Here is a 23,577-nt window from a genome sequence, read left to right on the forward strand (position 1 = left end):
CGCGGGCTCCCAGCTGTAGCGAGAGGCAGTGTTTGCAGGACGGGGAGCGGTGTTCTCTCTAATAGATGCCATCAGCGAGCGTAAACTCACCGCGAAGGTGGTGCTTGGGCTGGCCCTGACCTTGTGTCTCAATCACGCTGCAGTTTGGACCTGGCCAACGTGGCCTTACGGATGCGAGTGCAGGCCCACCGTGGCCAAAATAGCTCCTTGAGGGCTCTCGCACGATGTCTTTCACATTTCCTTATCCTTATTTATAAAGCACGAACCATTTGTGTAATAAGTTAGCTTTCTCTTCTGTGTTTCTGTAGCATCTCTCATCATCTGACTGCAGGTGCCATCATCATATGACTGATGGATCACAAAAGAATATTACTTGTGTAAAAGAGCCTTAGAAAGAGGATATTGTTTTCAGTATTTAATATGAGCTGGGACAAACCACAGAGATGGTGGTGGGGAAAAAAAATGCTGTAAGGAGGACTGAAAATAGAGAAATTTTCTTCAATACATCTGAAAAATTGTTCCAGGAGATGTCAGGTAAATTAACTGCAAACTATAAATGAGGGACTGTATTTAATCCAAAATTAGACCATTTTGCAAAAGGATGTCTATAGCAGCCTTTACAGGTACTTTTTCCCCCCACTAGAGTGAGAAAAACACTGATGCAGTGATATGGGTAATTTCTGTTTTTACAGTAATTGTGATAACTACAGAAATGAACAGGTCTGAGAAGCACACCAAGGCAGGAAGATGAGGCTGAGTGCTGCTACTGGCAACCACATCATAGAACCGGCCTGCATTTTAACAGCTGGAGGGGATTTCCCTTCTCCTTGTACCTTAAACATGGTCAATGAACCTTGTATCACATTTACTTACAAAATTGCCTAAAATATTTTGTCACTTTATATCCATCCATTTTTGCACCACATGACTCTTACCACACTCTTTTGTTTACATCTGTAGTGTGTTTATAGGGGGAAACATTTCATATCCTTTTGGATGTCACTTTGCTAGATCTCCCAGGCATCCATACAGACTGGAAGGAAAGGTCCTTGAGAGCAGCCCTGTGGAGAAGGACCTGGGGGTCTTGATAGATGAAAAACTTAACATGAGCCAGCAATGTGCCCTTGCGGCTCAGAAGGCAAATGGTATCCTGGGCTCCATCAAAAGAGGGGTGGCCAGCAGGGACAGGGAGGTGATTGTCCCCCTCTACTCTGCTCTTGTGAGGCTCCATCTGGAATACTGTGTCCAAGTGTCAAGCCCCCAGTACAAAAAAGACAGGGAGCTGTTGGAGAGGGTCCAGAGAAAGGCCACGAAGATGATCAGGGGACTGGAGCACCTCCCCCATGAGGACAGGCTGAGGGAGCTGGGCTTGTTCAGCCTGGAGAAAAGAAGGCTGAAGGGTGACCTCATTGCAGCCTTTCAGTACCTAAAGGGAGCCTACAAGCAGGAGGGGAATCAACTATTTGAAAGGGTTGATAACTGCAGGACAAAGGGAAATGGTTTTTAAGTTGAGGGAGGGGAGATTTAGATTGGATGTCAGGGAGAAATTCTTTACAGAGAGAGTGGTGAGGTACTGGAACAGGCTGCCCAGAGAGGTTGTGGATGCCCCGTCCCTGGAGGTGTTCAAGGCCAGGTTGGTTGGGGCCCTGGGCAGCCTGGTCTAGTATTAAATGGAGAGGTTGGTGGTCTTGCATATGGCAGAGGGGTTGGAGATTCATGATCCTTGAGGTCCCTTCCAACCCTAGCCATTCTGTGATTCAAGTTACTCTTAAAAAACAGGATTTCAGTTCTTTGAGGCCTTTTTTTCGTCTTCAAATCCATGCTTCCTGATACCTGAAAGCCAGGCTTCTGCCTAATATTCCAGAGGAAGTCTCACTAGTACAATGTGTTAAGTCACAGAATCATAGAATCACCAAGATTGGGTCATTCAGACCAACCACCCACCCATCAGCAGTATTTCCCCACTAAACCACATCCCTTATTACAACATCTAAACATTTCTCAAACACCTTCAGGGACAGTGACTCCACCACCTCCCTGGGCAGGCCATTCCAGCACCTAAACACGCTTTTGGAGAGTAACATGAGAAAAGAGTCCAACCCCCCTTCAGGTAGTTGTAGAAAATTATAAGGCCTTCCCCTGAGCCTCCTCTTCTCCAGACTAAAAATAATTTCTATCCAAACCAGAAATACACCTCTTGGTCAGAAACACATTGTATTCCAGAATCTTTTTTGTCTTATGCCTTCACTTTTTCTTTCACTGCTGTTGCCAAAGAGTGACTCATCTTCATTTTTAATTTTCAATTTTTGATAGCCATTGGATGCAAGATATTGCACTTTTATCACTGAATTATTGTAAGACTAAATTCTTACAATAGATTGGGTACATTCTCCTCTGTGACACCTGGATCCTCTTCTCTGTTGACAGTACTTCCCTGTTAACCCTTCCTGAGTTAATCAATACCTTTCCCCCCAGAATATAACACCTTCATAACAGCATCAGAACAGTACAGCTGTTGAATTCACTAAAAATGCCCACAGTACTGTAGCAGTTCTGGCCACTAAGGGTCAGTAAAGATTGTGTTTTCCTACCTCTTGTGACTTCTATTTAACAGCATGAGTAAAAATGTCCTCTAGATGGCTGCATTACAAACTGTATGTGTGTAGCAGTAGCTTTGCAGCTTTAAAATAGGAAGAGGTATGACAAGTTACATCTTTTACATCAGGTTACACTGGCAGTAACACCTCTTTAATTGACGTGGTGACATCCAGGAGTTGATGCATATTCTGTGACTGCATAAGTAACTTTTCTTTCATAGATTTCACTACCAAGGTAAGAAAACCGACAAATGCTGATAACGGTCCCATCGGGAAGATTTTCCTGTCTGGACATCTAATTTGGATGAGACTTTTTTCTTTCCACATTTACTCAGGAGGTTTTACTTAGTAAAATGTGAGAAGAATCTCAATGAATGAAGCTGTTGAATACAGCTGTCATGAACTACATATCTACACAGCTCTTACAGCTTAAGATAGCATGGATGAGGGCAGAATCCTGCTGTTGAGATACGACAGGCAGTTGATGAATGTACATCAATGAATGTAGAGATGTGATAGTTACGAGGTATAACAGAGTTTGGCAACATAGTTATTACACCAAAGTAGAAAAGATAGGACACTTACCCGTATCCTGGGCTCACTTATGAAACTCCAGCAGAGTGAATCGCCAGAAGAGATCCTTCCTACTGGTATTTGCTCTTAAACGGGTCTAGGAGAGATGGAGCCAGGCTCCACCCCTTCCGGCAGCACAGGTGAATTGCCTTCACCTGTGCTCCCATGGCTAAAACTCGTTGCTTGCCTTCAGATGATCAATCAGAGGTTCAGGCCATGATTCAGCAGATCCCAATACAATGAACTAAAAAGCGAGAGCCTTAGAAATAGAACCAGAAGGGCCTGCTTGTATCAACTTAATACAGCGTTGCTCCTTACTATTGATTTTGTGTGCAAGTTCTTCAGAGTTGAGCTCTTTACAGAGCTGCTAATCACTGTGGTCTCTTCATTTTCATGGTGAAGCGACAGAGTGGGGATCTGTAAGACAGTGAGCTGGGAAATCAGGCATTCTGCAGTTGAAAAAGAAAAACCAAAGCTACTGGTTTATGAGATCTCTCTGGAGCCTTCTCTTCTCTGTTCTGAACAGCCCAAGCTCTCTCAGCCCACCCTTGTAGGGGAGGTATTACATCCCCTGGATCATTTCTGTGGTCCTCCTCTGGATGCACTCCAACAGGTCCATGTCTCTCCTGTACTGAGGACTCTACACGTGGACACAATTCTCCAGGTGAGGTCTCACCAGCCAGAGCAGAGGGGCAGGATCACCTCCCTCACACTGCTGGCTGTGCTTCTTTTGGTGCAGCCCAGGATCCAGTTGGCTTTTTGGGCTGTGAGGGCACCCTGCTGGCTCTTGTCCAGTTTGCCATCTGCCAGTACCCCCAGGTCCTTTTTGGCAGGGCTGTGCTCAATCCTTACATCCCCCAGCTTGTACTGGTAGTGGGGTTTAGTTACAAGCTATGCCCTAGAACTTACTCTTGTAGGTTCATTTATCACAGCCTTGAGCTGAGCTTCTTGTTTTCATTTATCCCCTGTAAATCATATGGTAATGCCCCATGGGTACAACATCTGAATGATGAGACACAAGCAGCATCTACTAAGAACCTGCATATTAAAATCTCAGCGGCATACAGAAGGATTAGCCATCTATGTTTAGAAGAATAACAACTGTGACAAGAAATATCCATGTAGCACAACAGCAATATTAAAAATTAGGAAAGTTAGAAATATAAAAGCTGTGGTATTTGCAGAGAGAGTGAAGTGAGTTTTCCAATAGCCAAGCTAAATATGATACAACTGGGGTTTATGTGAACCCTCCCTCCAGAGATCTCAGGCATTGAGTTACGAATTCTAGGGTGAAAACTTTTAAGATTATCATTTTTTTGTCTTATTTTGCATGGCTGAATGAAAAGCCAATGTTACACTATGTTGGTCAGTCTTGCAGATACTCCCATCTTTACAGGTTTCTCTGTTCTCTGACTCTGCTCCCAAACAGGCAGTCTGTGAAATGCAAAGAGATTTTTATTTTTCCATCACTTTTAGCCATATATATACACAGACAGTGTATATAAAGAGATCTTTGCAATTGCCAAGTCAGTATTTCCATGCACACAGAAAAATCGTTTTCTTGGTTTCTTTTTAATGAATCCCTTGCATCTTCAAGAACTTGTTTCATGCTCTATAGCTGGAAAATTACCATTGTGCTTCTAACTGGGGATTCATAAAATTACTTATGTAAAACTATAGTAAATTAATACAGTATTGTAACTAAGAAGTTCACCATTGGATTCATGCTGAACATCTCAGAGACATCCTCCTAAATATGTTACATGTGCTGCTTAAGTAATGCCCAGAAAACCATAGCTCCTGGTCAGAGCCTTTTAAGGGATTTCTTTGCTCATTACCCAGTCTTGCCTCCAATGAAAGCAGAACTGGAAATTGAGTCCTACTAACCATGTATGTAGGGACCGCTTCAGTACAGTTACTGTAGCTGGAATGAGGTTTAGCTGTGCTACCTTGATCATGCTTGAGTCTAAGCAGTGCCTGCACAGCTTGCCCTCTTTTATAAATAGTCAGTGATTAAACATAAAGCAGTGTTTTGCTTTGGTTTGGTTTGGTTTTCAGCATAATATTCTTTAAATGCTGTCTGTCTTTACATGTCAGATTATAGGATTTAAGGGGATAGTGAGTCAACTCCCACCTACCTTAACCATCAGATTGAAACCTCCCATGATCCCTGGTGAGGAGGTGGATAATCCACTGGTAGAAAGGACTCTTCAAAAAATCCCTACTTCAGATTCTTACTGTTTTTAAAACACAGTAGAACAAAATTCAGGATAAAAGGCTGTATCACAGACATTTTACTCAATTGTAATTTAAGTTACTACAAATGATGACCAGATTCCCACTTGACTTCAGACAGAGCAAGTAGCTGACAAAATATAAAGTTATTCTTATAGTGTTGCATATTTAGATTTGCCAAGACTGTAAATCACATGCAAATCTAATTCTAATATACTGCATTATACACAGATTTTTCAGAGATACAGGAAGTTACTCATATCTGTACACATCTATTTTTAATCCATAGCACTATTCCTGAAAATACTGCCTTTTTAATTAGTTTAGGAGAATAAATGCAGCAAAATAATGAAATAAATAAAAATACATCTCAGACTACTATATAACCATCCAAAAATATCCAGACAGAAAACTCTCCCTCCCTGCCTACTGAGTAAATTTTCTAAACTCTATCTCCTGACATCTCTGCTCCATGTGAATAGCCAGGAAAGGATCATTTCATTCGCCACAACCATCTGTATTTTACTGACTTATCCCTTACTTCCTGTTGTTTGCCATAGCCTTGCAGAAGAGTGGGCATAAGTACCATTCCAGGTTGGCTATTTTTGTTTCTATTTGGCAGAGTATTTTTCCTTTGTCTCTTTAAGATCTATGAAACTGAGAAGGCTTGGTGGAACTGACTTTCACATCACCACAAATGGAGCCAATGCAGCCCTGTCCAGCAGCCAGCTATCCAGACAGAACCAGTAAGGCACTGGAAACTCCACGCACACTTCTTGGCTACCTGCTATGCTCCTTTGGCTGTGGGGTCCTGTTCCCTCTATGCATATGCACTGTCTGCATCTGTCTCCAAATTGCATTGTAAATAAAAAACGAACAGTTACTTTCCTATCTGAGTATATAGATGACATTTTAAGGATTAAGTAAACATATTGCACGACAGGAGGAGCCTTCCTCTAACAGAAGTTTTTTATGTTTTATCTGAGCAGCTTTCTTGCTGTGTGTATTCATTGCCTGCTAATTTATCTCCACTTTACCTTTTACCCTTCCTTGAAGAGAGGATAATAATATAGAAAAAGCTTCCAACTCATACAAAATTGACTTTGGGAAGAAGATAGATAGACATCTTCTATTTTGCTTATGTGTTTATGTAAGAGGCTATAAATGTATATAAATGATAAGAAGTACTCTGTCATAGTTGAAGCATTTTTTAGATTGGTGTGGAGATGGTGCCTTTCAATAGGAAAAAATTCAAAAGCTCTCTTGGTGCTTGTGCAAAATGCCAGCAAAATCTCACCCTTTGCAGATAATCTCTTCATATAATGGTGCTAAAATATTAAGCAAAATTGCATTGAACTCATAAATATTTACAGCTATTTGAAATGCCAAAATTTTGCTCTGCGACTAGCACAAATCGACTGAGTAACATTGTGTACGATAAAAAAATGGGTCACTGCCAACTGTGGCTTATAACTGCAACATGATTTGCAGATACATTGAACTGCTGCTGAGGACCAAGTACAGCTTTCAGTGTTTTCATTGACTACTGCAGGTTTGTAACAGCTCACAAGCCTCATACCTCCCATGGACTACCATAAGCTTCCAAACTTCTTCCCTCTGAGTTGAGATGCTTGTAGTACCAAATGGGAAGGGCATTTCCCTCCTTTGACATGGAAAATTAGGACCAGCCCACTCAGAGGAATGTAAGCCCTACAAGAGGGATCATCATGAGTCTAGCCTGCCCACAGAGTCACCATTTCTGGACAGTGGCTTAAACAGTTGAGTCAATTTAATGCAAAATGCAGACATTGTTTTATAGGAGACAGAGAGACCCAGAACAGTCCTTTCTCTCATGTCCCAGATACTCAGTATAGCATCATACAGTCCTTTTTGGCTCTAATACAATGCATCTTTGCCACACAAATGGCACATGAATTCCACAAGTGCCCCTGGCCTAGGCTATGAGCCACCACATGCCCCTGTCACTCCCCACAGACTTGATTGTTTTCAGCTGAAGTACTCTGAGGCCATTTTGAGTAAAATATTCTGAATAATATCTGTCTTTACTCTTTCAGTTGCAACATCCTTACCACAAGGAAACAGTGGGGAGCATTTCTGGTTTCCACTTTCTATAGCTTTTTCTAAGGAAACACCAGGGTGAGTAGCTCCCAAAACACAGCTGTAGGTCCTGTGGTATGACTTAAGCACTTAATCTGTCCCGATTACTTTGTAACAGAATGCAGAACACCATTCTTGTTAGCTGTATGCATTAACACTCCCCCTTGAAACGCACTATTTATTGTCAAAGGGTTTTCCAAGCAAGCATTAATTTTCCATCATCCCATCAAATTATGCAGCAAAACGAAGTAATGTTACCACTATTTTACAGATTTATAAGAAAATGAGGTGAAGAGATCAACTGATTGACCCAAAGGCTTGAAGAGAGTCATAGCCAGAGCTGGGACTCAGTTTCAGGATTAGTCTTGTGCTCAGAACAATTCCTCATGCCTCCCCTCTGAAGACAAACTACTGCCAGTACCAGTCCAGCTCTGTCATCCTTCAGGGCATTTTCTTTCCTGAACTGAGAGGAGCTGTGAGAACAACTTTCTCACCACAGCCAACAATCCTTCATCTGCTGGGTTATTAATGCCTGGGCAATGACTGCTCTTGGAGCAGTCTATTTGGATAATTGGGCTTTAAAAATGTGCTTTGAGGAAAGTGTTGCTTTTTGACTAATGAATGTTTACAGGAATAAATATGTTAAAATAATGCATCAGTATTCTTCTCATAAATAGCTGCTCTCATTTATAGCCATTTTCTGAAACCAGGGAATCAACAGGAGAGGCAGATGAAACAACTGTAAGTTAGGTATCTACCTTCTTTAAGGGCATAAATGAAGAAATTGCTGTTATTATAGCTTGAAAGCACATAATTTTGGGGGGTATTTTCTGAAGAGGGGAGAAAATAGGTAGAGAACTATGATATTATGGTAAAGACTGCTTCAGGAGGGCACTTATGTTCCCCTTTTGAGATGCCTGCTATCTGTGATTCCTCAAAACATTATTGTTAAGATGAAAAACATTCAGTACAGCCCCAGAAGAATTTAAAAATTTTGCACAATGTTTCAAGAGAATAAATGTGACCTATTAGCGAAGAATACTTTTCAACAGTAATTTTCAACAAATTGGTTTGTTTTCCACTACTGTGTAACATCACTGTCTTTTCTTTTTCATTAGAACTAGTCACTTTTGAGGCTTCGAATGGAAGAAAGGAATGAAGAAAATAATTGTTAAGAGCAGCTTAAGTGCACACAGTACAAATCTTGATCATTTTCTGCTGTGTTTTTCTTGGTATTGCTTTTCCTAACCAGCAAATCTTGTTTACTACTAATACCTTCTTCCAGCATCCTCTGTGAATCCCAGATATTTAGTCACAAACTGTGCAGGAGCAAAAGTTGTCCATTTCCAAATGACCTTTTCTGAACCCCATTCAAAAATCTGCAGTCACTTAACCCTTACTCACTTGACAGTACACACACCCACACAAACAGGACACTGTTCTCTGTTCATCAAGCTTGAAAACCATGTCTGAACTTGTGTTAGAAAAATAAAATAAAACATGTGGACTTAGCTGTGGGATAGATATTTCACTAGTATGGCCCACAGCATTCTTTATTTTATTTTATTTTTGTTAATAGCACACAGAATAGGTGCAGCATAATTTTAAAACTTAGGACAGGTAAAGCCACTTTCCCAGGGCAACACAGCTCTTTTCTAACATTGTAGATATTGCTGACAGTATGTATTGTCTATGTAGCTGTTCCACTGTCTGAACCAGAGAAACAAAGCAGCATCGTCTCTTTCACCTTCCAGACAGTAGTTGGGTTGGAAACTTAAGACTGAGAGTAAGTCAGCTTGACAAGCAATGGATAAGAAAACTCTACTTGTACACAGAACAACCCACAAATGGGAATGACGAGCCCACAGTGCACAGATCCAGAAATAGTGCTCACAGAGAAAATCTCCGAGGCCAAGAGTGGAAGGTGCTGCTGGGAAGCCCTGCAATCCAAGACAGTGCAGGAGCCAGCGGCAGCTGCCCCACTGAACTGGTGTAGGCCTATGAGCATAGCAGCACTGATGAGATCTTTGCAATGTTTTCTGCCCTTCAGTCACACTTTGGCAGGCAAGTAGGCCAGATGAACTACTCTGCCATTTCCTACTTCTGACTGCACTTCTTCAAATTAATTACTTCCCAACTAAGACAAGTCCTTCTTAGGTATATAAGAGAAGCCTTTTTTCATGTGTTCAAGTAGAAACATCATACAGGTCCAGATTACACTGTCTCATAAACAGATCTGCTAAATGTGGAGCTGCTTTTCTTCATTTGGACAGATACCTTGTCACCTTCACATGGCAGCAAAGAGGTGATTTTCATTAGGCACACTTATGTGATAGGCTTTCAGGAACAATGAAAATATTCTGTGAGAGGAAAAGTTGAGGTGCATACCAGTCCACATGGACTTCATTTGATCACATCTACCTTCTCAGAGAAATTCACTTCAGAGCTGGTGTGTTACCAGAACTTCATCAAGTGATGACTCCTGTTCACCAAGAACTTAATTTCAAAGCTGCTATCAAGGGAGATGGGAGCTGTGTTTAAGTAACTTCTGAGGTTAGCATCCCCCTCCAGTTACACCCTGATACACAAACTGTACCCCAAACCTCTGGCCCTGTTGCAAAGAAAGAAAGAACACGTGGCTAGTTAGGGAAAAGGTTAGAAAATCATTCAACATTACTGAAGCTTAAGTGCATGCTCAAGTGGTTCACTGAATAGGACTGATTTGCTCAAATGAGACTTCTGTCTTATTTGAGGAGAGTCATGCTACCAGCCCAGCTCTCATAGGTGGCTTTATAATAACAAAACATAGAGTGTGTTCATTAAGTAAGAGCATGAAAATACCACCAGGTGAGTAAGCAGATTGCAGTTTCAATAGTGTTTTCATCACAAATACTGTGATTTATTTTTTTTTTTAATTATAATGAAAAGCTCTTGACAGTATCAGTTTAAGGAAATCATTCTCTACAAAGCCTTTTTATTTGTTCTTTACAATTTCCATCATCAGGTATTAGCCTCTTCAAAGAAAGAGCAACTTGTCAGAATAAAAATGCTCATTTCAGAATTTAATGAGAATATTTTTTCTTTCTTTTCTCTGAAGAGCATTGCAATGTGATAGGTGATATATAGAGAATAACTAGTACCATTGGAAAGTAAACTCCAAATAACTTTGCTTTTCACAGTTCAGACTAGATGAGCAGGATTTCACTTTAGTTAACCAACTGAAGAATTATTAATGACCTCTAACTGCAAGCTTTGCCCTTGCTAATGTGCAAACCTTAAAACCTAGAGCTGTTTTCAAGGAATTGATAGAAAAATCCTCCTTTCACTTTTTTATCTGAATATCATTGTTATTTTTCAGCCATGACACAGAGTTCAAGCCATCTGTGTGGCTAGATAGGCAGGTTACTCCTCCACATATGAAATGCCAATTGATAGGTCTGCAGAAAGGTTTCTGGCATATACAAGCCCAGATCGTCAACTGCTATAAACCTGCACAGCACTAAAAACATGAACTAGCTAAGAGTTTTGCCCTTTAATCTCAGAATCCCTAAGTTGGACATAACAGCACAAGGACTGAATCTGAGGCAGCTGAGCATCACTGCTACCACCAGCATGAGAGGAATAAGTTGTCAAAGTAAAAACGAATTGTTCAGAGTTAGAAAACCAGCTGGGCAGCTCTAAAGAGGAACTGATCTCCATGACAGGGTCTTCACATTACCTCAGCTTACATTGCATTTGGCCAAATTTCATGCCGGTCATAAAGGCCTCTGGTAATTCATCAAGTGTAAGCAAGTGGGATTTCAGATGTGCTCTCACACTGTTCATCATGCTGATGGGGCTAACATGACATGGGCAGCACACAGACAGGGATACCTGTTACACTATCCAGAACCCTTCATGCAGGCCTTTGGGAAATGGCTGGGGAAACTACACAGAAATTTCTGAGTCTCATCCTGATTCACTATCCAAGGACTCTGTGCCAGACTTCCAGGCTTGTCTGGCTCCAAAAGAAGCCTCTGTCATCCTTGTTGTATGTTGAAGTAATCTGTAATGAAATGTGGTAATAGACTTTCTTTTTTTCAGAGTGAGTATTAATGTGGAAATATGTCTGGGAAGGGCATTAGTCCCCTAGGAAATTATCTTTCTGACATCAATTCCCAAGATGATCCCACTTTGATACTAGACCGTGGGCCCTTTGCCTTAAGCCAAGACTGGTCACAGTGTGAGAAAAGATTACTTTTGTCTCACAGTCTCCCTTGAAAACAACAAATCAACTTTCTTCTCCAAGTTCCAAAGGACAGAGCCGGGAAGATGAGCTGCTCATTTGCCTCTGTGACTGGAAACTAATTGCTGCAAAACCACAGAATACAAAATGAAAGGGAAGTAAGACATAAAAAAAGCAGGCAGAACCAGTCTTGGATGCTACATTAACAGAATTCTATTATCTGTCTGAGAGACCATGCTGAAAACTTGCTGTATTCCAAATCATTCTCTTCTTTATAATGGGTTAAGGCAGAATCTTGCTTTAGTTTTTTCACCGTAAATGCCAAAAATAAATGATTTAAACCAGATGTATGGTATTTGTGCACATTTTAGGGCAGCTCTGATTTAGCAGATGCCTTGTATTAATAATACACAGTTGTGACAGGAAATGTGGTTTAGGTTCCTGGAAAAACATAAAAGCTAATTCCATTACTTCATTTCAGGGTGCCTTTCCTCAAATGCTAAACTGGTTTTGATTACACAGAAACCTTATAGTGAGAAAACTTTGTCAAGACTATTAACTTATCAGTGCTTATCCTCCTTGAAACACATCTCCTCCTGCTGACCTACGCGCTGAACTACCTGTGAACAAGCCTAAAACACACAAAATGGTCCTACAAAACCTGGAATGCTGCAAATTCCCTTTTCTAAGACTATTTCAACTAATATTTTTCCTCAGATATACTGTGTTCTACTTCCTGTTCTCTCTTTATTCTGCCTGAATAAGAGCCCTCAGTTTGAGGAAACATTTCAACAACAGCAGCCCCCCAGAACCTCTTACCCACGGCAATGAGACAAATCACAGCAATTGATCTCTAGAGGGAGTTTTCTAAAGGCTGAAGCACAAGCACTTTCCAGAACACTGCTGCAATGAGCATGAACTCAAACACTCAGTTTGCTATCTGCGTTTTGTCACTTGATCCATCCTGAGCAGCTGGCTTGGAAAAGGCTTTTTCCAGGAAAAAAAGCACGTTTTGGTGGATTCAGAAATAATACTGAAATGAATTCATTTCAGCTAGCTTCTCCTTCAGTGCCATACAATTTATTCAGTTTATGTGTCACTGCATGTAAACAAAAATTACAGGAGCATGTTACTTTCAACACATCTAAATGCATATGTTTTTCACCAGTAAGCCTCAGTGAGGTCCTGGATTCAGGAATGTTACTCTGATGACTAGCAGCTGTTTTATAGGGAAAGCAGGATCAGATATTTAATTTCTACCTGACAACAGAGAAGGATAGTTCAGACAAGAAGCAATGGAACGACCCACACACAAACACAGACAAACATCTACAGCTAATATTGTGTTTGGAGCAAAAGCAAATGTCTGGAGGTGAATTACAAAATTAGAAAAAGCTGACTTTAATAAGAGCTTAACTCAGCTGCCCACAGTGGAAAAAAAGTACTTTGAGGTTTCGCAGGGCTCAAAACCCCCCCCTCCAAAAATCTCTCTGTCAGGATATCGAATGGCAGCCCACTTAACCAATGAAAAAACAAATCAGAGGCATTACACTATTTCATTGTGGTGTGTGGACACAGCACTGAGGTATGCTGAAAACCAGTGTGTGATTACCACCCCCAGCTAGGTATCACATGCATATGTGGGTTTGTCGTTGCTCACTCTGAACTGCATTCTTTGCCATGGCACGGTGAATTCCTGTCAGCCTAAGTGTTTGCTGTGAAGTCTTACAAGGTTTCAGTATTGTAGCCTTGGTTTTGACCTGCACCTTAGCCGAGGTGTTTTGTGAATAAGTGCACAATCTTCCAGGATCTAAGGGGGGCTATGAGGCAGAAGGGGACAGACTCTTCAGCAGAGTCTGTTGTGGTGAGACAAGGGAAAATCATTTCAAACTAGAAGAGAGAAGATTGAGACTGCATATAAGGAAAACGGTTTTTACAGGGTGGCGAGGCACTGGAACAAGTTGCCTACAGAAGTGGTGGATACCTTATTTCTGGAGACATTCGCGGTCAGGCTGAATGGGTCTCTGAGCAACCTGATTGCTGTAGGTGTCCCTGTTCATTGCAGTGGAGTTGGACTGGATGGCCTTTAAAGGTTCCTTCCGACACAAATGATTCTACAATGCCCTCAACAAACTGGGGCTGTATGTACTGCGTGGCTGACTAGTTCTCACACGTGGCTGTAGTAGTCCTCACAAGAGTAATGTTTGGGAATATCATCAAGAATTGTGTTTGCCAAATGTTTTGGTTCAGTCAGATTAAGAAAAGCCACAAAAGATCTCCCCTTCAAGCTGGTTGAACAGATGGGGAATGAAAAACTGTTTACCATTCTGAAATGTTTTCTTTACCCTTACCATTACTGAGTTTAACTGATTTTTAATAATCAATAATTTTTTTCTGAATTGTTCTGAAGATTGTCCTCTGCAAGCCATACTTATTATAATATATCTTGTAGCACCTGACAGTGCAGCGATTCCCTAAGTAAACAAGAGTCACACTCTCTGTTGTGAAGAATTTTCAGTATACAAAGGAATGGCTATAGATTATAAAAGAGCCCTGGATCCTGTATCCACTTTAAAGCTATATGGTGAAAAAAAAGAAGACTCTTATGAAGGAAACTAAAAGAATAAAATCTACTAAAGAGCTTCTTAATTGTGATTGTAAAAGTGTGAAGATTATACCAGATAGTGAAATGAATGCATGAAAATTGAAACAAAAAAAAATGTGAGTTGGAAGAAACCTCCAAAGGTCAGCAGTTAGCCTGTCCTCCAGCTCAAGTGCTTCAGAAGAGCTGTAGCTTTGCCTAGTCAAGTCTGGGGAGGTTTCAAGGAAGAAGATGGAGTTTTTCCCAAATGTCCCATTTGAAAAATGATATTCCAATAGATTTAATTAATTTACCAATGAAAGCTTCCAAGAAAGAAGCTAGAAAAATCTAAAAGAGTGTGAAGAGCATTTAGGGAGGCTGAATGGCTCACAAGGATCTGCACCATATGCACACATTCATATGGTTGACTTGTAACACATTCTGGTGAGAAATCTCTGAGGATTTTCAGACAAATCACTGCACTTATCAGAATATGGCCTTTTGGAGAAACAGATGCCAAATGGACTTCTCCATTCTCTATATGGAGCTCTATATACACTCATGTATTTTTCTATACATACATGCATGCACATGAAGATTTTCTGTAGCAAGAAACAATCAAAGCACTCTCTGTAGATCTGCATTGACAATAGAAAAAAATTCACAAAAATATTTTGAGTACATTGGCAATTTTGGTAGCCCTTATTACACTATATGTTTATGCCAGTAGGTTTAAATAAACCTTTGCAGAAAGACTGATTTGTGTGTCGTTGAGTGTACAGGCATAGGGCTATATGCCACTTTAAAGTGTGGAGAGTTAATCTCATAACTTCAGACAGTATTAAGGTGAAAAAATATTCTGAAAAGATACCATAAGCAATTTGATAGGTAAGCATTCATATTGACCATACTGATGCAACTAAGGGTTTGAGTACCTGTTTTTGATGTCACATTAGACTTTTCCTTCTGATTCCACTCCCTACTCCATATTGTGTTGAGAGATAAGACTGAATACCTAAGACTGAAACTGGACAAAGACACTCCAAATGTTTTAATCACAGTGTTCCCATAGCTGCCTCGCCTTAGTAATAGTAATTAGTTGGAAAAGACAGATCCCCTGTGGGACTGACTTCAGCTGCTTTTTTTTTTTTTTTAAACACTGAAAGCACAATGGAATAAATAAGAAGCTTGTCATGACAACCCTGTTAATATTTCCATTGATACAAGATGCTCCCTCAGTAGGCCTACGAGTGACCACATAAGGAAAAGATCAAGCACTTGAGGTGCGTGTCTGTATTACAGCTGTAATATTCTGCAGAAGTGGCTAAGCTGGCATTAAATGAGTTTGATCCAATGCTAGACACAGTCAAACTGCAGATGAGCCTGCCAAGAAGTGGGGTAAGCTCTCTGTTCATCTCTAGGCCACTGCAATTACATTCATCTCAGTACCTGAGCCAGCTCAGGCATTTCCACAACACACTGGAGAGTGAACATGTCCTTGGGAGCGAAGTGAAGAATGTGTCAAGTTGAAAGAAAATGAAAACCTCACCAGTACAAATATAAAAAAGTTCTAACTTGACTACTCCATGTGCGGTTGTACTAGAAAGTCTACTTAAATCTGACTCTTTGAAAAGGTCAGTAAGTACTGTTGCAGTTGGTGGACTTCCATCCATGGCTACTGAGATTTATTAAGAAGCTTAATTTTTCCAAGAAAGAATTACCAAAGAAAAGATGCTGCCAATTTTCTGTTTTCTACAAAAACACTGAGTCTAGATCATTAGAATAGCACTACATCTCTTCTGAAATTTCTGCTGTCCTGCAGAGGATCAAATTATATTTCCAGCTTGAACAGTATTTATGCTATGTATTAGCACAGAGGCTGAGAATTTTAAATGGAATCTGATCACACAATTGGATTTGAGAGGACATCTCAGGGACTTCGGCAAGTATACAAGCGCAATGAGTTCTTGCAGTATGATCATGACAGTGGTCAGGATGTGTCCTCAGAGTCATCACAACTAAGACCCATATGAGAGTGTGGAAGGCTTTTGGATGTACGTAAGATTATCTTTTTAATTTTTTTTTCTGGACACATGAAGAATTATGTATAAGATACAGCCAAAAGTAAAGTTTGCATGATTAAGGAATACAAAATGTTGCATCTCGTTGTATTTAGCTTAATGGAATTATTTGGCTATTCTACCAAAACTGTTTAGTCCATCTCTTTGGAAAGGGCAAGTAGACTAAGCAGATGTACTTCTGGTAAGTTTCTGCTGTATGTATAGGCATTGCTTTTTTTAAAGCTATACAATGTATTAAAAAGACCCAATTTTCTACTTGCATCTTTTGGAGTAATGAGTAACTCAGAAGAAGTGAGAGCCATGTGTAACACTGATGAAGTGAAACTCATTTCCACAACACCAGCTTCTGAGGGACCTGCAATTTGTACTTCTGCAGCCTTTTCAAATCCCATCCCCACAAACACAGACTGCTCTGCGAATGAAGTTACTCTGAGCCCTGCACAAATCCATCAAGACTATCCAGCATGGAGACAGATTTGATACGGATCAGTTGTACACACAGAAATGTGGATACAGTCACTTGCTGAAGAAAACCTCAGCTACAGATTTTCCAGAAACTAAAGAAACACAGTAAGTAAAATGAAACTGCATGCTTGTCTGATTTTTAAACTTTTTGCTCAAGGCTCTGCTGTTAGCCCATATCATGCACAAAATACTGGAATGGGCAAATCTCTGGTCTGACCCACTACAGCTACTCTTAGTTTAAAAAGGGAGAGAAAGTGGACTGTCTTTTAGCCAGTGGGATTTACAGCCATCGTGAGAAAATATGCAATTGCCTTTCATTCTGGTTTCATTCACCATTGCAGTCCTTCTCCACTTTTCTGCCTGTGTGAAGCTTAATTAATTTTCTGTAGAGAGTGAATGAATGCAACACCAAAGCTTCTGACCTCTAGCTGCTCATTCCGCTGGACACATACTCGCTATTTAGCCTCCCAAATCTACAGTTTTAAACAAAAGAGAAGTCATACTCTGCCTCAGCATACTGCCCTGGAATTAAAGTCACAATTTAGTACTCGTGCCATTTTGTATTTTAATTTTGTGTTGTTCATTTAGTTTAACTTTACAGAGTTAAGCAATGGGATATAAAAGACTATTCAGACCCAGGCAACAGAGAACAAAAAAGTGCAGTTAGCTCTAAGTATAAGTTGTTGGTGGAGAGCTTAAAGAAGAACCATGGCAGACTGGGTGAAACCACATCTCCCATCTAGATGATGGTAGATGAGTACCCCAGAGCACTATGCTACAGGAATATATACAGTTTGTGCTTTAGCATGAGGTTTCATGATGTAAGTACATCCACAAATAGCAGTAGAGGAGCAGGGCCCTCTCCTAGGTCTCTGCTCTCCTCACAGAACCTTTCTCTGCTCTCTGCTACAAGAGGGTACATACATTCCCCTTCATTTAGCTTTATGAGATTTGTCAGGCAGTGTCCTATATCGACTTCCAATCTTTCATCTGAAATGGAGAAGGCAAGCATCACTCAACCAGCTGACAATAGGGGGGGGAAGCTTTGATATGCTAACTTAGTAAAACCCAACATCCTAGTTGCAAATCCTCTGTAATCCCATGTTATCAGAAGGAATCCCCAGTTGTTTGAGAATCAGGAAGCTTTCTGCTATTATTCTCTCTAACATCCACGCTTCCCCTGCTGCTTTGCTTTTCTTGTGCAGCACAGCAGCATGTGGAAAACCCTGAAACTGAACTGTTGATAACATCACGCCTTTAACAAACTTGCAGACTGATGGATTCCTACCAGAAACTGTGTTCACTGAGCAAGCTGTAAATTTAGAAAGGTAGTCATGTAGCTTGACTGAAGGAAATGTAATTCAAGAACTGATTACATAGTTAGATAAATGCCTGACAGGACCAGCTGTAGTAAAGAATAAGCTCTCAACATCTCTCCTAATGGAGTGTGGGTCTTCCTAAAAAGAAAAAAAATGTTTCTATTATTCCCATCTTTTACCAGAATGTGCTATCATAGCGTTTCACCAGGATACGCATGAAGAAATAGGAAAAACAGCATACTCGTAAGTATGACAATGTCAATTCAAGATAATTGGGAAAAAAAGTACTTCTAGGATTTCAAACAGGTCCATTAAGTCACAGTATCATCCATCAGATATTTGAAGAAAACTCTGCTGGAGTGAAACTACCGTTGCTGTAGATCACAAACCCTAAATGCAACGTGTGACGATGGAAACTGTAATCCCCATGGGAAAAACATGCTCCAGCTAACACTGCTATAAATGTTTTTAGACGTCTCTCTCCCTGCAAGTGTTGTACAGTCTCCTGATCTCTGGAAAAATGGAAATGGTTCTTTCTTTACACAAGATCCTGCACGCTAAGGTCTGCAGAGAAAAAGCAGATCTGTGAGGAGGATCAAGGCTCGCCAGCGAGACCTGCTGTGGGTTTATTCTCTTTCATCACAACTTTGTCTCGGCTGCTTGTTCAGTGAAAGTGACTACCTCCTCTGTCATTACACTGCCCACTTTCACAGCAGACACTTTCTTAACCCAGATTTTCTGCGTATTTTACCTCTTTTTCGCTTCCTCTCCTGTTTAAGCCTTTGCCTTCAAAGCAGATGCCCCAGCATGGCATGGACCCTTCGGGCAGCCTCCTGCTGCCATGGGGACCCATCTGGGTGCTGCCAAATGCAGCCCTTCAATGAGAGAAGCAGCAAGGCAAGAGGAAACAGTGCCCAAGAGGTTGCCAGCTTCTCTCCCTGCCAGCGCCCATCCTGGTCGTCATGGAGTGCAATATGACATGCCCCTGCTGAGCCACAGCCTGCAAGTGACAGCTATGTGGGACACCAGTCATACCATCACTTCTGTAGGCTCCCCACTGAGCTGCAGTGACCAAAACACCATTTCAAAGCCTCATCTCACATCTTTGGGGATGACAAGGCTGGAAAGTGCCAAGCCCCACTGTCCCCCCAGAGAAGGCCCTGTAGGGCCACATAGGTTGCTATGCTGACCCTCATCACCACCCACTGCTCTCTGTCTAGCGGCAGATATCTTCTCTGGAAGATATCTGGGAGCATGTTTGCACTCAAGGAAATTACTGCTTTGCTGAGCAGCCCCCCAGTTTTATCTATGTTCCTTCTGAGAGGAACTAACACAGAATCCCCTAGCCCACTGTATTTCCCTTCACCTGTAGAGAGAATCCCCAAACGAGCTGGTTTGAAGCACTTGTCTACTGCTTTTTTAGCTGCTGGTGACAGAGAGAAGTCTCCAGGGAAAATAGCATTTTGAGGGAACTTCAGTTTTACTTTAGCCAGTTCTGACAAATGGCTGAATAAATTTTAGCCCACGTATTAAAAAAAAAAAAGAGCCTATTAAAAGACTCTCCTAAGAAAATAGCTTTAAAGTACAGTCACATAGCAATCCATGTATAAAGACCATATAAAAAAATTCCAGACATCCCTCAGTTGTGGTGGCTTAATTTCTGGAAAAGGGTGGCGGGGTTTTTCTGAGTCTCCAGTTATAAGCCCCAAACCCACACTTCCACACTCAGGATATAACAAAGGCCCCTGAAATTGAAACAAAGGGACAAGAGTGACTTTCTTTTTAAGGATCTGCTAGTTGACAGGCTACTACTATGGGAAACAGATGAGAAACACAGACTCCAGCTGAGTTGTGTGAAACAGCCAGTCCCTGTTTTGTTACCAGGCAAAAAGGCAGGCACGTAGAGCTCCTCTTTATTGCTGCTTTTTCTCTTACGCTCTGCTTTATGTTCTTGTTACGAATTGTGAGGCATTAATATTGAGGGGGAAACCATCCTGTCCATCCCTCTGCACACCACCAGAGGCAGGGCAGAGTTAGTGCCCTGCCAAAATGCATGGGAGGGACAGAACACAGAGCTCGACTCCTGCTGTGTGCAGGAGGGCACAGGCATGCACAGGGAAGGGCACTTGAAATGGCATGAAAAGCAAATTGGTCCATGGGGAACTTAAGAGTCTGGGACAATCAGCTGGTTACCACGAGATGGGTGGGACCAGCTCCCACAGAGTTCCTGAGGAGTTTTTTTAAAACAGGAAAGCAAAGTTATTATCTATTTTTGCCGAACAGCTTAACTGAAAAAGGAAGAAACATCAGTCTTACAGATTGTTCATCCAAATATGTTATTCCCTGAAAAGCACGTATTATCTGCATGCTTTAAAATGAGTCACCAGTGTCCTGCTATGTCTGGGGAGTGAACAAATTGAAGAGCCAAATGCGTCTCACAGCAGTAAGAAGCAGGATTACTAAAGGGCTGATTTAGTTCTGGCACAGGTTACCAAGGGAGTCTGCACATTGCCATCCTTGTAGATTTTTAGGAATGAATTAGATAAACAGCTGCCAAAAATGGTGTAAATTAGGAGGGAAGGAGTGCATTTTGCAATGTCATATGGCTCTACATAGCTCTGAAGAGATCCTTCAAAAAGACACTGCATTTCATTATCAATCACAAGAAAAAAAAAAAAACCCACTTCCTATATGTTTTCTACCAGTTAGAGCATACTTTGAGTAATTATTTCCATGTTACTCAGAAATTGTTTTCATTGGACAAATTTGCATCATGAATTTGCCTATATTAGCAGCAACAAATATGCCACTACCTACCTATGTAATAACTCACTCTGAAGAAGAAACACAACATACATTAGCAGACCTGGTATAAGAATTTACCTTCCATACAGAAAAAGGTACTTGGTTTTGTTAATTGGTTAATGATGCAGAAAACCCATTCTTGACCATTGGCCTATTTATATAGTAGCTGCAGTGTTAAGACTGCAACGTTAAGACTGTTGGTGAAATATTTGCAGGATAACTTGACCACACAGATGTTGTTAATGTCCGAGTGCTGTAAATATAAACTAACTGACATTTAAGCCATAGAATAAATTGTCCCCAGTGCATGTGGGATGTACAAAACAACTAAGCAGCTGGATTTATAAATGGCTAGCATCAGGAATTGCTTTTTGGTACTTAATCCCAAATGTTTTTTTCTTTTCACTTTTTGTTCACCTGCTTCTGCCAGGGCAAGGAAACCACGTGGAAAAAGAAGAAAAAAAAACAAACCAAAAAACACCAACAAGATGTTACTTTGCATGAGGATTTTAGAAACAGAAGATTATTGATGCTGCACTCTGGCTTCAGCAAAAATAAAACAGTGGAGTTTTCTTTCATAACTTAAATGCAAGTGTAAGAGATGAAGCCAGGAAAAAGTCACAAATATTATCTGGCTTTTATCTAGTCTCAGTCTAATTCGATAGTCCACATGCTGGGTCCACAGCCTCTGGTGGAGACGAACACTGCATCCCAGAATACAGCCAGGTTGCTTGGTGGCAGTAAACAGTAAGCTTAGTTCATCTTTTCCTTTGTCTCTGTGAGCCTTCACGCCCACTGGCCTTTGAGAAATCCTTATTCTACATCTTTGAATCTGTTCACAGTGTGTGGTATATGACTTTTAAGCAGAGCTATATGATCTCTGTTATGGAATGCTGTTAAATTCCTGGTCAAAGGAGGATCAGCAAGTCAGAGGTGCAAAGGACCATACTCCCAGTGGGTAAAGAAAAAAGTCAAAATACTTTAACTATCATATGGACCCTATCCTAGAAAATATCCTCTCCTTAGTGATGAGAAGCTAGGAGATGATCCAGCTGAACCAAGAATGGTACAGTGAGTAAAAAGGCTAAGAGAGCGGGTGTGTTTGCCAGCCATTGAACTAAAGATAGAAGGCTCTGTTTATGCATTGACACAGAATATCTAAATACATGAAAAGGAGGCATTTTCCACTGTCTACAAAAGGAGAAATTCTGGAAGAGGGATTGATGCCAAGTATTTTTCTAAACTTGATGTGTTAGAAGGGCCCTGGCAACTGCCTTTAGAAAAACAGCTCCCGTTTGCACATATTCACCAACCTTTTTGGGAGACAGTTTCTTCAGACCGCCATTTGGGCTGTGCTTGGCACCTGAGTCATTTTGCTGGAAAATACAACATGTTTTTGTTACTGTAGAAGGTAGTAAGGTTTACAAAGATTATGTTTTGGTCTGGGGAAAAACCATAGAAGTGCATGACTGGAGACTTCAAATAGGAAGAGCAGAAGTTTCTGGCTAAAGCTAAACAAGCGAAAGTAAAAACTCTAATGGAAATAACATACTTAGGAGAAAAATTAACACAGCAAGGAATACAAGAAAGTCTCAGTACAGCTGAGGGCAATGTAAACTCACTTGGCTCAACAGACAAGGAAATGGAATGAAGATTCAATAGAATTTTGAGATACAAAGCAGTATTTGTATGTAATTTGGGTAAAACAATTCATTAGGATTTCAGCTAGCTAAACAAGGCAGGCCCACTGCCTATCACACAGACAGCAATTTTTGAAAAGTTTGGAGCGTTTGCCTATGACTGGATGAACGTATGATAAGCAAGCTGCCACTTTGCACTAGGAAAGATGTTTTTAAAAATGAGAAGCTGTAGAGCACTACAAACAACAACTTGCTTTGACCGTTAAGCAATGACCTCAGATATTTCTTCCAATAACACAATGGCTCAAAGGTGATCACACAATGCCCTTCTTAGTTCCTGCAACATGTCCAGTTAGCACGTACTCCCAGGTTGTCTGTGCCTTTCAGCCGTGACCTTGTGTCAGCTGTGCCACCAGATGAGTTTGTAGGGTTTACTTGTTGCTGTGATCTTTAATGGTGAGCTACTTAGATTTAAGGATTCTATTATCTTATGATGCGTGCTATGAACTATGATGCCTTGCTATGAAACCTGCTTGGATTTGGACAATAAGAAGGCTCAGGTCTATCGCAGTGCAAAGATCAGGAGATGCAGGAAAAGTCAGTAGAAGGGAAAGTTCACCTCTCTTAAGGTCATTCTGAGACCAATCGTCTTGTGAAACTCAGTTTAACCACGCTGTAGATTTTTATACATAATGTGTCATCTGTCTTCACTGATCTTCTGAATTCCAGTTTCACTTAAAAACACATGCCAGATCAGTTTGAACTCTCGGTTGCACAATCCCAGTGATCTGTCTGACAGATTGCTCCCAAGAAGCCCAGTATCGCCCGTATGGCGCCTGCATGTTCTTCACACACTGCCCAAGGAGAGTACAACAGGCAATGCCAAAGCAAATAGTCTGACATTCTTTGTATAGATCAGCAACATGTCTTTCATTAAA

At 40.9% G+C, this 23,577-nt stretch overlaps 1 long non-coding RNA gene across 1 annotated transcript; it reads left to right on the top strand.

Moving 5' to 3' along the window:
* The first annotated feature begins 6,056 nt into the window (after window positions 1-6,056).
* Window positions 6,057-8,268, top strand: LOC109365908. Its single transcript, XR_004158809.1, has 3 exons — window positions 6,057-6,151; window positions 7,481-7,562; window positions 7,795-8,268. It is a non-coding gene; the product is annotated as an uncharacterized LOC109365908 (long non-coding RNA).
* The last annotated feature ends 15,309 nt before the right edge of the window (window positions 8,269-23,577 follow it).

Source organism: Meleagris gallopavo, chromosome 2 (assembly GCF_000146605.3).
Source record: "Meleagris gallopavo isolate NT-WF06-2002-E0010 breed Aviagen turkey brand Nicholas breeding stock chromosome 2, Turkey_5.1, whole genome shotgun sequence".
NCBI lineage: Eukaryota > Metazoa > Chordata > Aves > Galliformes > Phasianidae > Meleagris > Meleagris gallopavo.